Source organism: Mustela nivalis (genome assembly GCF_964662115.1).
Source record: "Mustela nivalis genome assembly, chromosome: 20".
Taxonomy (NCBI): domain Eukaryota; kingdom Metazoa; phylum Chordata; class Mammalia; order Carnivora; family Mustelidae; genus Mustela; species Mustela nivalis.
This window is the reverse complement of record NC_139039.1, coordinates 4,194,531-4,208,724: the sequence shown is the minus strand read 5'-3', so window position 1 is coordinate 4,208,724 and position 14,194 is coordinate 4,194,531. Positions and strand designations below refer to the sequence as shown.

General features: G+C 38.1%; 1 protein-coding gene across 6 annotated transcripts in view; it reads right to left on the bottom strand.

Moving 5' to 3' along the window:
* Positions 1 to 14,194, bottom strand: part of SLC20A2 (solute carrier family 20 member 2) — a 107,873-nt gene that overhangs the window by 93,540 nt on the left and 139 nt on the right. For 2 of the 6 annotated variants that reach the window (XM_082715167.1, XM_082715169.1), the window contains exon 1: positions 14,110 to 14,178. The exons of the other annotated variants lie outside the window; for them this stretch is intronic. The gene's annotated coding sequence lies outside the window, so the exon portion shown is untranslated. Of the gene's footprint in view, positions 1 to 14,109; positions 14,179 to 14,194 lie in introns of those variants that run through there. 6 annotated transcript variants of the gene reach the window in all.

Genomic DNA, 14,194 nt, shown 5'->3' with positions numbered 1-14,194 from the left:
TTTGAGAAAGATTTCTTGAACATATTGAAATATTTACAGATGAATAATTTAATATCTGGGATATGCTCTAAAATAATGGAGTTTAAAGACTGGCCACAAAATGACAAGTAAAGCTGAGATGGGGACATGGGGATGAATTATTCTATCTTGTCTTCTTTGGTATGTGTTTGAAATTTTCCAACATAAAAACTGTATATATCCCTGCAATAGGATACAAAATATACTCACATAACAAGGAATTCTGAGCAGAAATTCAAGTTTTGTTGTTTTTGGATATCACACCCAGCACAGAGCAACTTAGAGCTCAATCTCACAACCCTGAGATCATGACCTGAGCCGAAATAAAAAGTTGGGACACTTAATCGACTAAGCCACCCAGGCACCCCAGAAATTCAGGTTCTTAAATGCTTCCATTATGGCAAAAACTCAGGCAATCATCTTACCCTGTAGTACAAGTTTCCGATTTCTAAAATGCAGGGATGGAACATGATTTCTAAGATTGTTTCCAGTTCTTAAGTTTTTACTCTTTGAGAATGCTGTTTTATTCTTCCCAACAGAGTTTATTGTGTACAGTAACTGATTCTATACTGAGTAGGCACAGGTGTCTGAAGAAGGCAAGATGTGATCTCACAGCAGCTCTCTAGGTCCACCGGTGCCACCCCTGCCAACAGCTCTCATCACATGAAAAAGAAAACTGGGGTGCCTGGGGGGGGCTCAATCAGTTAAGTGTCTGCCTTTGGCTCAGGTCATGATCCCAGAGTCCTGGGATCAAGCCCCACATTGGGCTCCCTGCTCAACAGGGAGTCTGCTTCTTCTCCCTCTCAGTCTATCCCTCCCCGTTTGTGTGCGTGCTCTCTCTCTAAAAACAAATAAAGTCTTTTTTGTTTTTTTAAGATTTTATTTATTTATTTGACAGAGAGAGACAGCGAGAGAAGGAATACAAGTAGGGGGAGTAGCAGGGAGAGAAGCAGACTTCCCGCTGAGCAGGGAGCCAAGGACTGCGATCATGCCCTAGCCGAAGGCAGATGCTTAATGACTGAGCCACCCAGGCGCCCCAAAATAAATAATATCTTAAAAAAAAAAAAAAAAAGAAAGAAAACAGAGAAGCAACCACATGATAAATATACCACTGTTTTTCATAGGCAAGGTGAAAATGCTCACACTTCAGAAATTTGCCTCAGGTAAGGGTATAAAAGGCCGTCCCTTTAATACAGCAATTTTTCCTAATTATCAAACAACACTTTCATAAATATATTTTGAAGACTTCTCATCGCAGTTTTGTTTATACCAGTGAAAAATCTGATACACAGATTACCATAAATCAGAGTTTAGCTAACTATATCGTTGTAGAGTCTTACAATGGAATACCATGCAGCTATGCAAAAAAAAGAAAAAAAATTAAGGTATTAACCCACAATTGGGATATGGTCTATGGATATAGGGACCAACTGAAAGTATGGTCTATGGATATAGGAACCAACTGAAAGACTCCCAATGGCCACAGCTAGAAAAATTAGAGCAATAAAGTTATACTGGATTTAACTCGAAAGTATCAATATCCATTGGTCTACACTGATTCAAATAAATGACTCAACAGAGATAAATGGGAGAGGACAGATAAATCTCTTGTGTAGAAGAATTCCAAATAATATAGGCAGAAATTCTGCTTTTGCCCTTCAGAAGGTAGAGCACAATTCTTGCTCCCTAAGTGTGGGCTGCCTTCCTTCCAGAGAGCACAAGAAAGCAAGCAGAGGAAAAAAAATAACTTTACAATACAAAAACCTGACAAACACCACCCCAGCCAGGATACCAAGGTCAATATCAACAATAAAGTCACACAGATAGGATGCACCCTTGAAATGATGTGATAAAAATAGCATTTCATTTCTGTGGCCTCCCTCAGTCTAACCCCATATAACCCCAATCTAACCATGAGAAAAACATCAGACAATCCCAGCGCAGAGGCATTCTACAGTATCTGACCAGTACTTCTCAAAAGTGCCATGTCCTGCAGAACAGGGGAAGTCTGAGAAACAGTTACAGCCACAGAGAGCCTAAGGAGACATGAGGATGTATTGTGGAATTGTGGACGGTATCCTGAAACAGAAGACATGAGGTAAAAACTAGGGAAATCTCAAAAAAGGGCTTCAGTCAATTATAATATTATCAGTTTGGGTTCATTAATTGTGACAAATGCCCCACACTAATGTAAGAAGTTAATAATAGGGGAGTCTGGGAACTCTCTGTACTGTGTCATTTCCCTATAAATCCAAACTGTTCTAAAATAAAAGAATTATGTTTTAAAAATTAAAAAAAAATTTAGTAAGATATAAACTAACAATGATGTGAAATTATGGCCAATATATAATGACAAGTATTACTAGACAATATCCATGCTATGAACCTATTTTTGTTTTAAAAATATACATATATGTATTTTATTACAATGTTTGCATGATTATACATCAAAATGTTAACCTCTGAATGTTAGTTACTAGTGATTTTCACCACCCTCTTATACTTTTCTGTATTATCTGACTTTATTCTTTCTGCTAAGCATTGATTACTTTGAACATTGAGCCTTCTATAACCTTATATACTATAAACAAAGTTTATTTTTTTGGGAAAAAGTTAGGCATACAGCACAGGATTAATAAAAGTACTCCCTGGTTCAAAATAATGTAAATTTATAAAGGTAAATTTTACTTTCCCAAGAGGAAATATTCTATTTTTTGAAGATTTGAGAAAGAGTGAGCATGCGAGCAGGGAGAGGGGCAGAGACAGAGGGAGAAAAGCAGACTCCTCACTGAGCACAGAGCCAATGCAGGGCTCCTTCCGAGGACCCTGAGATCATGACCTGAGCCAAAACCAAGAGTTGGACACTTAACCACTTAGTCACCCAGGTGCCCCAAGGAGAAATAATTTAAAAGTTAGTATGGAAAAATGAATGAAAGCATGATCATGACTTAACCAGACTTAGCTTAAATTCCTGGTTTTACCACTTACTGGTGTGACCTTGGGCAGTTCAATAACCTCCCTCAATGTCCTCATTTTTATAGTAGGAAATACGTAACACAACAAACCTATTGTTCTGCAGAACTGCCCTAGCATTTACTCCCTTGTCAATGTAAACATACATTATACATTATATATGAATGGACAGTATATAAAAACTATTTCTTAACATCAAATTTATTAGAATGAATTACATTAGCAGTAGCAAAGAGTTCAGTGTATGTCAAGAGCCTGGCCCTACTTCTGGACCCTAAAAGCCAAGAAAAAAATAAATCATTATTAGAAAAATTTAGTTCTGGGACACCTTGGTGGCTCAGGTGATTAAGCATCTGCTTTCAGCTCAGGTCATGATCCTGGGATCAAGCCCCACATCCGTCTCCTTATTTAACAGGGGGCCTGCTTCTCCCTCTGCCTGCTGCTCCCCTGCTTGCATGCTCTCTCTCAATCTAATAAATAAAATCTTAAAAAAAAAAAAAGTTTAGTTTCTCTAAGAACTTAACAGGGACAAAACAGTAAAAGACAAAAACGTACCTCAGCTCATTCTACATCTGCAGCAATTTCCCAAATACCTCTGCTAACTAAATATTATGGGAATTAAACATATCATTATTAACATGCCCACAGACCTGAGAATCTTCCAGAGAACACAAGTGAAAGCCACTTTTCTAATCACAACCAGCTTAAACTAAGTTTTGGAATATTAATATATCAAGTCTCCCTTTCTATGGAAATAGTTTCCCTATCTATGACTATGTCAATACGAATAAATACCAACCATAAGATACAAACTAAACTATTTAAATCTCATGACTGTAAATCATGAACTTTAATAGAGATGCTTTAAACAAGACATATATTTTGATCTGTAACATAATTTTGGGCTGGTTGTTTTATCTTTAAATCACAGTGTGACAGACCGGTCTAATCTTGTTATGACTGAGTGGACTTTTATAACAAGGCCAAAACACCCAGAGCAGAAGAATCAATTTGTTTCATCAAATGAAAAGTTTGCCCAGCCTGATTTATCATATAGTCTAGTACACACACCCTTATCTTAAAGACCCATTAATTTAGGAAAAAATTAATCAACCATGAACAAAGTAATATTAAATTATTGGGCCAATTTTTCCTACTACATAAGAAAATGCAGGCTGTTCAGTTTGGTTCTGTTAAAGGAAGTTAATTTAAACACCTTTTAAAATAACAAAAACATAGATAAAATTCGGGAAATCTATTCGGGTTGATATATATAATCCAGTGTGGGGACTACAGCTATACAAAGACTGATTTTATAACATATTCAAAAGTTTCTGTCCCCAGTAAGTCTTACCCAACTTTCCCAAAAGCAATCATTACAAAGATCTATTCCAATGATATTTTCACTCTTGCTAAATAGTTTATAGAAGCCTGTGGCACACTTTTGTCAAATACATTTAATGGTAGCAAATTTTAAATTCTCTGAGAACAGCTCTGATTTACGGGAACAGACAACTGTCACTGAGAACTACAACTGGCAAATAGATCAAATAACCTCCTTTTGACTTAAAAAGAAAAAAAAAAAGGATACTGACTACAAGGTTTTGAGTAAGCTTAGTTTTCTTAAAAACTATTAAAAGCAAATTTAAAATGGGAATTCCAAGCATTCTGAGCAGCAATATTATAATGAAATGAAGTATAATCCTATATCGTGTTCTCCAAATTTTAAATAATAATTGAATAAAGGACCATAACTGGTACCTCATATATATTATCTCAGTTAATACACAGAACACTCCTAAATAATTATCACTCTTTCAAGGGGAAGACACGGAGTCTGAGCACTCTGAGTAACCTGCCCACGTAATAAGGGAGACATCAGCAATTATATCACAGTCAGAATTTATACACAATATATAGTCAAGGTTATATATGTATGATACCTAACTTTCTTAGGTTTTTGACCTACACAATTGGTCTGTTCCTGTAACAGCTACTATACATGTGTATTTTAGCATTTGCCATCCTGTACTGCAATCATCTACTTACCAATTTTCCCTTCCAGAGAGAATAGACTATGCTTTGTTCATCTCTGTAATCCCAGAACATAGTCCTGTACTTTGCACATCTACATAAATTTCTTCTTAGTGGCTTATCCACAGTTCTGATGTTATTTTTACTAGCTGCTCATAGGTGGTGAATATTACAGAAACATTATCAGATCAGTAGCCATTCCTTCAGCTTCAAGATGCTCAACCACCACCACAATTAGAGAAGGCTCAGCTAGAAAGAATGTTCCATACAATCGACCCCAGGGTGTATGGTTATTCTTAAAATCTGAAGCAGCACATTACGTGTACAGGGCTCTTGTTTTTTTAAGTTTCATAAAGCTGCATCTACACTTACATTAGTCTACTTCCAGTAGTTCAGATACATTATAGAAAACTCAGTTACAGAATCACTCCACATTCAGTATATACAAAAATTATGGAAAAACATAAGACAACATATCATCAACAGCATAAAATAAAAGCTTGCCAATAAGCTACCTTTTCATTATAACATGACTACAGAGTTCAGAGGGGCAAAACCATACAATTTATGTGCTTTCCCACATGAGAAACTAACAGTCAGATGTTAACGGCATTTTTGAGAATGTTACAGTGTAATTATAAAATGACACAGGTTAATATTTAAGGCGACATCAAATCTCTCAAAATAAAATGAATGTTTACAAAATTAAGTTTCTGTTCTGTTAAACATTAAATAAAGGTGCTGGAACTTAAACGGAAATGTAAAAATACAGATGACCTAGAACTCAAACTAGTTAACAGAATTAATGGTATTTTTCCTTCAGTTAGGGGACCTTTTACCTAAGAAATGTTAAAGCATGTGGTTTGTTTTCAGTTTTCTTTCCAGTTCTAGAAATTGACTATGAATCGTTTTCTAGTATTTACCTTTCTCTTCCCACCTTCCACCCACTCCTATCCCCAAACCTGGTTTGGATGTCTTTTTTAATCTTTCAAAACAAGGGAGTGAATTCAAATGTCACGAACCCTTGGATAAAAAGTTAAAATACAGCATCACAGGACTATCCTGACTTTCTTTAAAGTAGTATTAGTCTTCTAGAATACTAATCTAATTCTTAGAAGCAGAAAACACAGGAAGCTCAATGTTCCAAGAAAAGTTAATAATAATTGATTCATCCTGGCTACCCAGGAAATACACAGCAAGAATCTGTGTTCTATGCAAATACTGACAACAAATCCATCTAGTAATACCTACCACCCAGGGACAAGAAAAACAGAAATAGAGCTCACAAGGCAAATGCACAATGACTATAAAGTACAGAAAGAAAACATCAGGATTAAGAGGTGAGAAGGGATGAGAGTTGCATGAAACACAATAGGTCAGGGAGCTTATACTGACAGCGGTAGACAGGGCAGTGGAGACAAGATCACCACTGATGGGAGAGGAGAGTGGGATGCAAGTGGACAGGAAGTGAGGTGGACACAGGTGAGCGGTAAAACAGGAAGAGCTAGAGATGACAGAAGCTGAACTGCAAGAGATAACAACAAAAGACTTGGAGGCAACAGAGTAGGAAGGAGGCCCACCCAAGGAAATGGACAGTAAGAACAGAAATCACTTTCAAAGGGAGGCTGAATCATGGAAAAGGCAGGAAGTAGGCAAAACACAGATAGCAAGCAAGGAATTCTGGACAGATGGGGAAAAAAAAGGTAAAAGTGACACGAGGTGATAAACAGATAAGGTAGAAAGGAGAAAAATGGGTGAAGTAAATAGGCCTACCAGGGAAGGAAATATTTATTAAAAAATGGTTTCTGGAATTTCAGCTTATTAAATTTTAAAAGCTGCTCTTTTGCCTACATTCCTCTCTGTTGCATAAAACCTGATTCATAAATATAGAGGTTTTCTCAATTTACAAAGAAGAAAACTATGGATCAGGTCAACTGAATCAGTTGCAAAAGTAAGAAGGGTTGAAAACAATAAAATTTACTCTTAATGATTTTAGTTGTAAGCCACAAACCAATTTTTATACTGAAAATGTGAATATACACATTAATGACTTTAATGACCAAATGCTTCATTTGTTAAGTACAAAAGCTTTTCTCTCCTGCTTCATTTGCTAGTTACAAAAGTGCTCTCTCCCCTCTTCCTTTCCTCTCACTCTGCACTTAACCAGCATTTGGAGAAATCCCTGCTTCTTACTGCTTCCCCCAAAAAGGAAAGTGCAGAGTAAGAAGGTAGTATTTATATCAACATTGCTAAGAAGAAGTCTGATGAAGGTTTAAAACAAGTTTAAAAGAGTAATGGTTAAAAGATGTAAATTTTCTATAAGTTTTTACAATCCATGTTATTCTGGTCTCCTAGATAACTAAAAACACAACACAGACATCATCCTTCATTTCCACCTAAAAAGAGTAGAGGAAAACCAAACATTGAACAAGAATATAAAAATAGTTAAGAAGAGCAAATCTGAAAAACGAATGGAAATTATTCTATTCTTGATCTTAGAAAATAACCTTGGGCAGGAGAGAACAATAACAGAGATCTATTTATGAAGATGTAATTCTTATTTTTAAACTGAAAAAATATGGTCATTAGATCTTCAGGCTAAAAAAATTGTGCAAGAAAAGGCAGGCACACAGAGAGGCTGAGAGTAGATAAAAGATGAATCTAAAGCCGCAAGACTGTGAACAAACAGCAGCGCATTATGAAGAAGCAATTCATCAACATTCTGTCCCTGTAGTAATTACCGAGCTGAAGCTGGTTTCTGTAGCCCTTCCCATTTCTCCTAGTAGCCACTAGCTCTCCATCCACATGAAATAAAACTCTGTTCATGAGGGGACTACCAGCTATTGCAGTAGAGGAAAGTAACTCAAATATTATACACAAAAGCAGCTGGGTTAACAGAGGTGCTGTAAGAAACATGTAAAGATATGTGCTAGAGTCTTTCACTCATATTTTCAGAACTATCTTCTTTCAACTCCTCAAAACTTCGAAATGATATTGGTGGGCTTCTTGAAATCTGCCTTTTATTCTTCTTCTTCTTCTTTTTTTTTTTTAACCACTCTTCCATGAATATCTCAATGAGTCACTTGGCCATATAGTCCATTCACAGGCATCACGAACATATTATTATCGACTTCTGGAAAAGGATGCTGCTCCACAGGCTTCAGGAGACTTTTTGAAGGAATAAACCTGGTTCTTTGGTCTCTGTTGAGGACATGCTCAAAACAGGATTCTCTCTAATACTCAAAGGCGACATAGAAGCCACGCTGAGCTTTTTCCAAAGTAAGATACCTTAAAAAAAAATTTTTACAAAAGTTAAAAATCAACCAGATTTTAAAAACACGAAACTCTAATAAAACAGCACAAATTCTCACACAGTACTACATTTTAATTAAGATTAAAAAATAAGTAATTTAAATAAAAAAATTTTAACCTTTCACTTCAGCTTTAAATACACTATATTTTCAAGAAACTTTAACAAAGCATCACAAAGTACACAAAAAAATACTGCAAATAATGGACAGTTCCTGAAATTAATACAAAAACATCTGTTAAAATTGTAAAGAAATTCTGGTGATTGAAGTTTTAATCTTTACCATGGCCAGGACAGAAATCAGGCTTTGAGAAAACACAAATTTTGCTGCATTCATGTATTAACTTGGAAATTGTGTGAACAAGCACTGTTTATATTAAGCTGTAAAATGAGCTACTGAATTGACTTGGAAAATTTCTTCCAGCCATAAAATTCTGAAATTACACGTTATCTGGTGATACAATCTTGGTACCACTGCAGCAGCTCTAGGCAAGTCATCTGATTTTGCCTCACTTTTCTTATGTATAAAATACAAGGCTGGTACTTACAGAGGGAGGTGGGCACTAGGATCACTTAAGGATCCTTTAAAATACAGATACCCAGGCCCAGCTCTAAAGAATCTGAATCTTTAGGGTAAGGCTAAGAGATCTGTTACTTTCATCATAAACCCTGGGTCATTCTGACCGACACTCCTACTTAAAGAACCACTGCACTAGATCAGCACTGGATCATATTCAGGATCCTGCTCAGAAAACCCTAAAATTCATCCAATGGGGCAGTAGAGATTTTATCAAATTATCCCATACTGATAGAACAAAAATAAATGAATCAGTGCTTCATCTTCTCTTTCCCTAACACTCCCCATTTAGAGAAGAACCTGAAATTAAGATTAAAGCTAACACACCAGTCAGAAAAACACTTCAACATAGATTATTTTAGCTCCAATTATTTCCTAGGATGTTTAAATAGAACACAAGGGTGCGACAATATCCATACTTATAAGCTGTTTCCCTGACAGGCCATCCACAAATATGTGCTGATATTAAAGTGACAACTCAAATTACAAAGCTATCTCCCCAAGACAAACAACACGACCTCCTGCCCAGCAGAAAGGATCTAAAACACAGAATACTATACCTGCAGAGCGTGTGTCCTCCCTGGCTGCTAACCAGGACTGGGGCCCATGCTTCATTCAAGGGCACTTCCTCCTCTGATTCCTGGACAGTGGGGGTGCTGACGTATGTACTCCCCTATCTCTGGAGCCGTTTAGATTCAGTGACTCTGTTGATGCCCAACACCCCCAAAATAATACTGTCAGCTCCTGACAAAAGGGACACAAAAGTGGGTTTTCAGAGAATCCCATTTCTCTTCATCTTGCTTCATCTTGCAGCCCCACATCCAATTGCACACAGCTTCAGGATCACTTCACCTCCAGGTCTGTCATCCAATTAAGAGCACAATTTTAACAGTTTTTTTCCACCAAAGAAATAGTTCTTGGTTTGAAGAGGCCTCCTGGCCCCAACAGTGCTCTCTACTGCCCAAGACAAGCTGAAAAAGTGGATCGAGATTCCACGTAAGGACAAAGCAAATGGGTAGAAGCACATAGGAAACTTTCAGTAACATTCACTTCCTGGTAAATTACTACCACTAGGGATGAATCTAGTAAGTGTTTAAAAAAGAAAAGCAGTAAGACATCAAGTATCATTCAATATTATAGCTCACGTAAGTTTTCCTGCTGAATCACTGTCCTAGAATTCAGTACCTACAAAGAGTTATAACCCTCGCTTAGCTCTGAGATTCAAAATTCAGTTTCTCTCCCTTTGCCTTTAGTCATTTCAAAACACTGTCCCGTAACCATTTGTCAGACGCTTGTATTTGGAAAATCCACAGCATTGTTTTTGCAGTGCAGTCATTGCAATCTTTTATGCTATTCTGAAATCTGAAAGAGGCTTTTACAGTTGAAAAAGTAGTAACAACTTTTAGATCTCTCTTCTTTGGTAGTTGAAAAAGTAGTAACAACTTTTAGATCTCTCTTCTTTGGTAAAGTAAATTTCCCACAGAAATGACACTGTCTGGGGGGGCAGACCATCAGGGTTCATAGCCAGGCTCCCTATTTACTATTTGCATTGTGATTTTGGGGCAAGTAACTTAATTACCCTGCTGTGCCTCAGTTCCCTCATTTTAAAAAGGGAATTCTAACTGTACCTATTACTTCAAAAGATCATTATGAGATTCATATAAATTAACAGGCAAAGCCTCCAGGAACAGTATCTGGCACATTTTAAGCACTATGTTAACTCTTATTATTACGCTGTTTCATTTAACTGCAAATTCTCATACCGTTGTACACAATGTTTGCCTACTAAAATACTACCTACTTGAAGACTGGAATCACATTTTCAGTATCTCTGACATTTCCCCTATGGTATCTAACATTCACTCAGAAAGCAAATATTAAAGGGAGCCTGGGTGGCACAGAGGGTTAAAGCCTCTGCCTTCCACTGAGGTCATGATCCCAGGGTCCTGAGATCAAGCCCTGCATTGCTCTCTCTGCTCAGCGGGGAGCCTGCTTCCCTCTCTCTCTGTGCCTACTTGTGATCTCTGTCAAATAAATAAATAAAATCTTTAAAAAAAAAATAAAAAAGAAAGCAAATATAAACCTACTCTGTAGATATTATTATACTGTATAAATAAAGAAACAGTACCTTATCAATAGTACTTTATCAATATATATTCTCTGCCCTCAAGTAGCCTCTACTTTAGATGGGGAAAACAAAACACGGAAATGCTCATATAACAGTATAAAGCCATAAAGGATTAAATGCCAAAGTATGTGGCATAAACATCGAACATTCAAAGATCTTTTTGTGGGCTGAAGATTCTGTGAAGGAGGTAAACTGGAGTGGCCGGGCCACTTCAGTAGTGCAAAGAAAAGAGGATTCCGATGTATTTTTGTTCATTCTACAGTCACTGAGTGAGTACCTTCTATATGTCAGGCTCTGTTCTTGGCTCTGGAGATATGGCAATGAGTGAGAGAAAAGATCCCTGCTCTCTGGAGCTTCAAAGGGCACTCCACATGAGAGCCAAGTTTTGAAGGAATGAGAAGAACTTATCTCCCAAAAGGATGAAACAACATTGCTTAAATGCCTTACAAACAGGAGCCAATGCTGGTATCACAGTCGCTCTGACTTTCCAACAACGACAAACATACAGAAATGAAAAATTCAGTTAACTTCCATGTACTGTATTCTAAATGTTCCATTGTTCGTAAAACACATCAAAGGGATATTCTCCATATATCTGGATACAAATAACATACAAGAGATTTTAAACACATAGAGTTAATACTACTGGATTGATTTTCATAACAGAGGCCACTGGAGGCCCAGTTCCTAAACTCTGCCCAAATGAAAAACCCATTAATGCTTTGCTGTATACCCCTGAGCTTTGTCTCTACCCCCAATCCACCCCCTTTTTCCTTTCTTCACTTGCCCTACCAGCGGCTGCCCACAAATATCAAACGTCTACAAGGAAAGTGCCTGAAGATGCATGTGGTGACAAGATGACAAGAATCTGTTAATCACGATGGGTGGAAGTATTAACTCCAAAAGAAAATACGTGCATTTTTTTCTTCTTCTATCGTTCCATCGGTGACAGCTCTCTACTTATCCCCTCCCCAAAAGAAGGCCTGGAGGTAAACGAGCCCTCTTATAAATACTGACCAGCAAAGCATTCCCAATCTCTTCCTCTCCAACAACTGGGCCATTAGAATCAGGAGACAGGTGAAGTCCAATGTGCACTCATCACAAATAAGATGCATTTTTCCAAAACATCTCCCTTGTCCTCTCCAGTCCTTTTCATCTACTTCCACTCTCACAAGTTGCAAACTGTTAGAACTCACCATCACTCTCATCATTGTTATGCCTATACAAATCATTGTATTTTTGGAAACACAGTCAAAATAAACTTCTTGATTAAGGATGTCAAAACTACTCAATTAAATCCAGTCAAAATGTTCACCTCTTAATGCACAATGTACTGGACTCCAAACTGCTTATGATATTAAAGGCAAAATGAAAAATTAGATAAGAGACCCCACAATGCAAATAATCTAACATTCTTAACATTTGTATACCCACGAATGTTAGACTCATCAACAAAGTAATAACCAATCCACTGATTTTTATTTCCTTGGTTTGGTATTGGAAAATTACTTTTCTTGTTTCATCATCATTTGTCGATCCCTAATTAGGAATGCCACTTAGAAAAAATATGGTAGGAGGGAGACTTTCAGAAGGCGATTAGGGCTTCCCCAACATTTACCTTCTACCAATGTCCAAGAATAGCCTGTTCATTGGGTAATGTGGTGTGTTATGGGAATTAGGATAAATGAGACACGATGCTTTAGAAACTATCCAATACCCAAGTAAAGAGAATAATTGCAGTTCTATGCAATTTTAAAGACATCTTCCAACTTGAAAAACATATTAATTCACTGAGTCATTTTATATTGCCAACACCCTTTTTCGCAAAAGCAGAAACAGAAGTAATTAATAATATACATACTCCAAATTTAGACCTATTTAAATCAGACCCATGTATTCAAAAATTTTTGAGCAACCTATGCTTACACAAAAGTTATCCCAGAAGATTAAATGAGATAAAGCATGTACCATTTGGCACAGGTCCTGCAAACAGGCAATACTCAACATTATCCGTTATTATTGTTCCTAATGTTCCAACTTCAAAGTCATACTAAATGGTTATAAGGCATATATATGGCAATGTATATATAATACATAAAAACTAACATGTATTAATACTATAAATAAAGCTAGTACCTTACTGTACGAAGCAATGCTCTCCAGACAAAGGTGAGTTCAATTTTAACAGAATGAGCCACAAGAAAAGGCAGAGAAAAGTTGCTAAGGGATTTGGGCTAAATGCTAGTTCTTACCTCTGCTTATTAATTAAGACTACAACTTGTACAAGGTCTAGGATGAATTATAATTAGCAGTCAGCTGACCCTAGAGAACTAGCTCAACATAAACAGTTAAGACCTCAAGCACGTGGACAATGACCATTTATGCCCAAGGTTGCTACCAACCACTGAAATCTGATGACTTCCACACTGATGCTGAAATCCTGCATAAATTCATTACCTGTCTTATGCCAGAAAACCTATTTCTCAAGTCCCTATACACACATTTTTTATTTTTCTTTAAAGACACAAAAATCACTTCAACGGACAATACCGCAGCATCCTGGGCACATCCAGTTTTTAAAACAACAGTCTCAGCCACGCAACATTTATTATGACAGAGGAAGTGGGAAGACAGTGTGGAAAGCATATGCTTTCTCAAGTGAGGTATCAAAGTAAATATTAAAAGTAACTTTATGTCCTCATTACGGGAAAAAAAAAAAAAGTCTTCGTGTTGCCCAGCTTAACCCCGATTCGTGGGACCATGCACATTCCCCCTCCCACGCTTTGAGTCACGCCCGGGCGCGCCGAAGCGGGGCGGGAAGAGGCACGGAACTCCGGGCAACGACCTGTCCCCGCTACTTCTCGCCCGGTGTTGGCGCACCACAGCTCCACCCACGTGGGCTTCCAGACGCGGGCGGCGACACCCCCCGCCAGCGCCGGCGCCCGGCGCCCCGGCCCGCCCGGCCCGCCCGCGGGGGGCTCCGGGCTGGGGCCGGGGGCTCGCGGAGGGCGTGGGGCGCGCCGGTGACGCGCCGCGGGGAGAGGGGAAAGGGAGCCCGGCTCCACTCACGCGCCCGGGGGCGGCACCGGAGCAGCCGCGGCGTCGCTCCCGTTCAAACACTGAAAAGGGGGGCGGGGAGGGCGGGGGGAAAGAC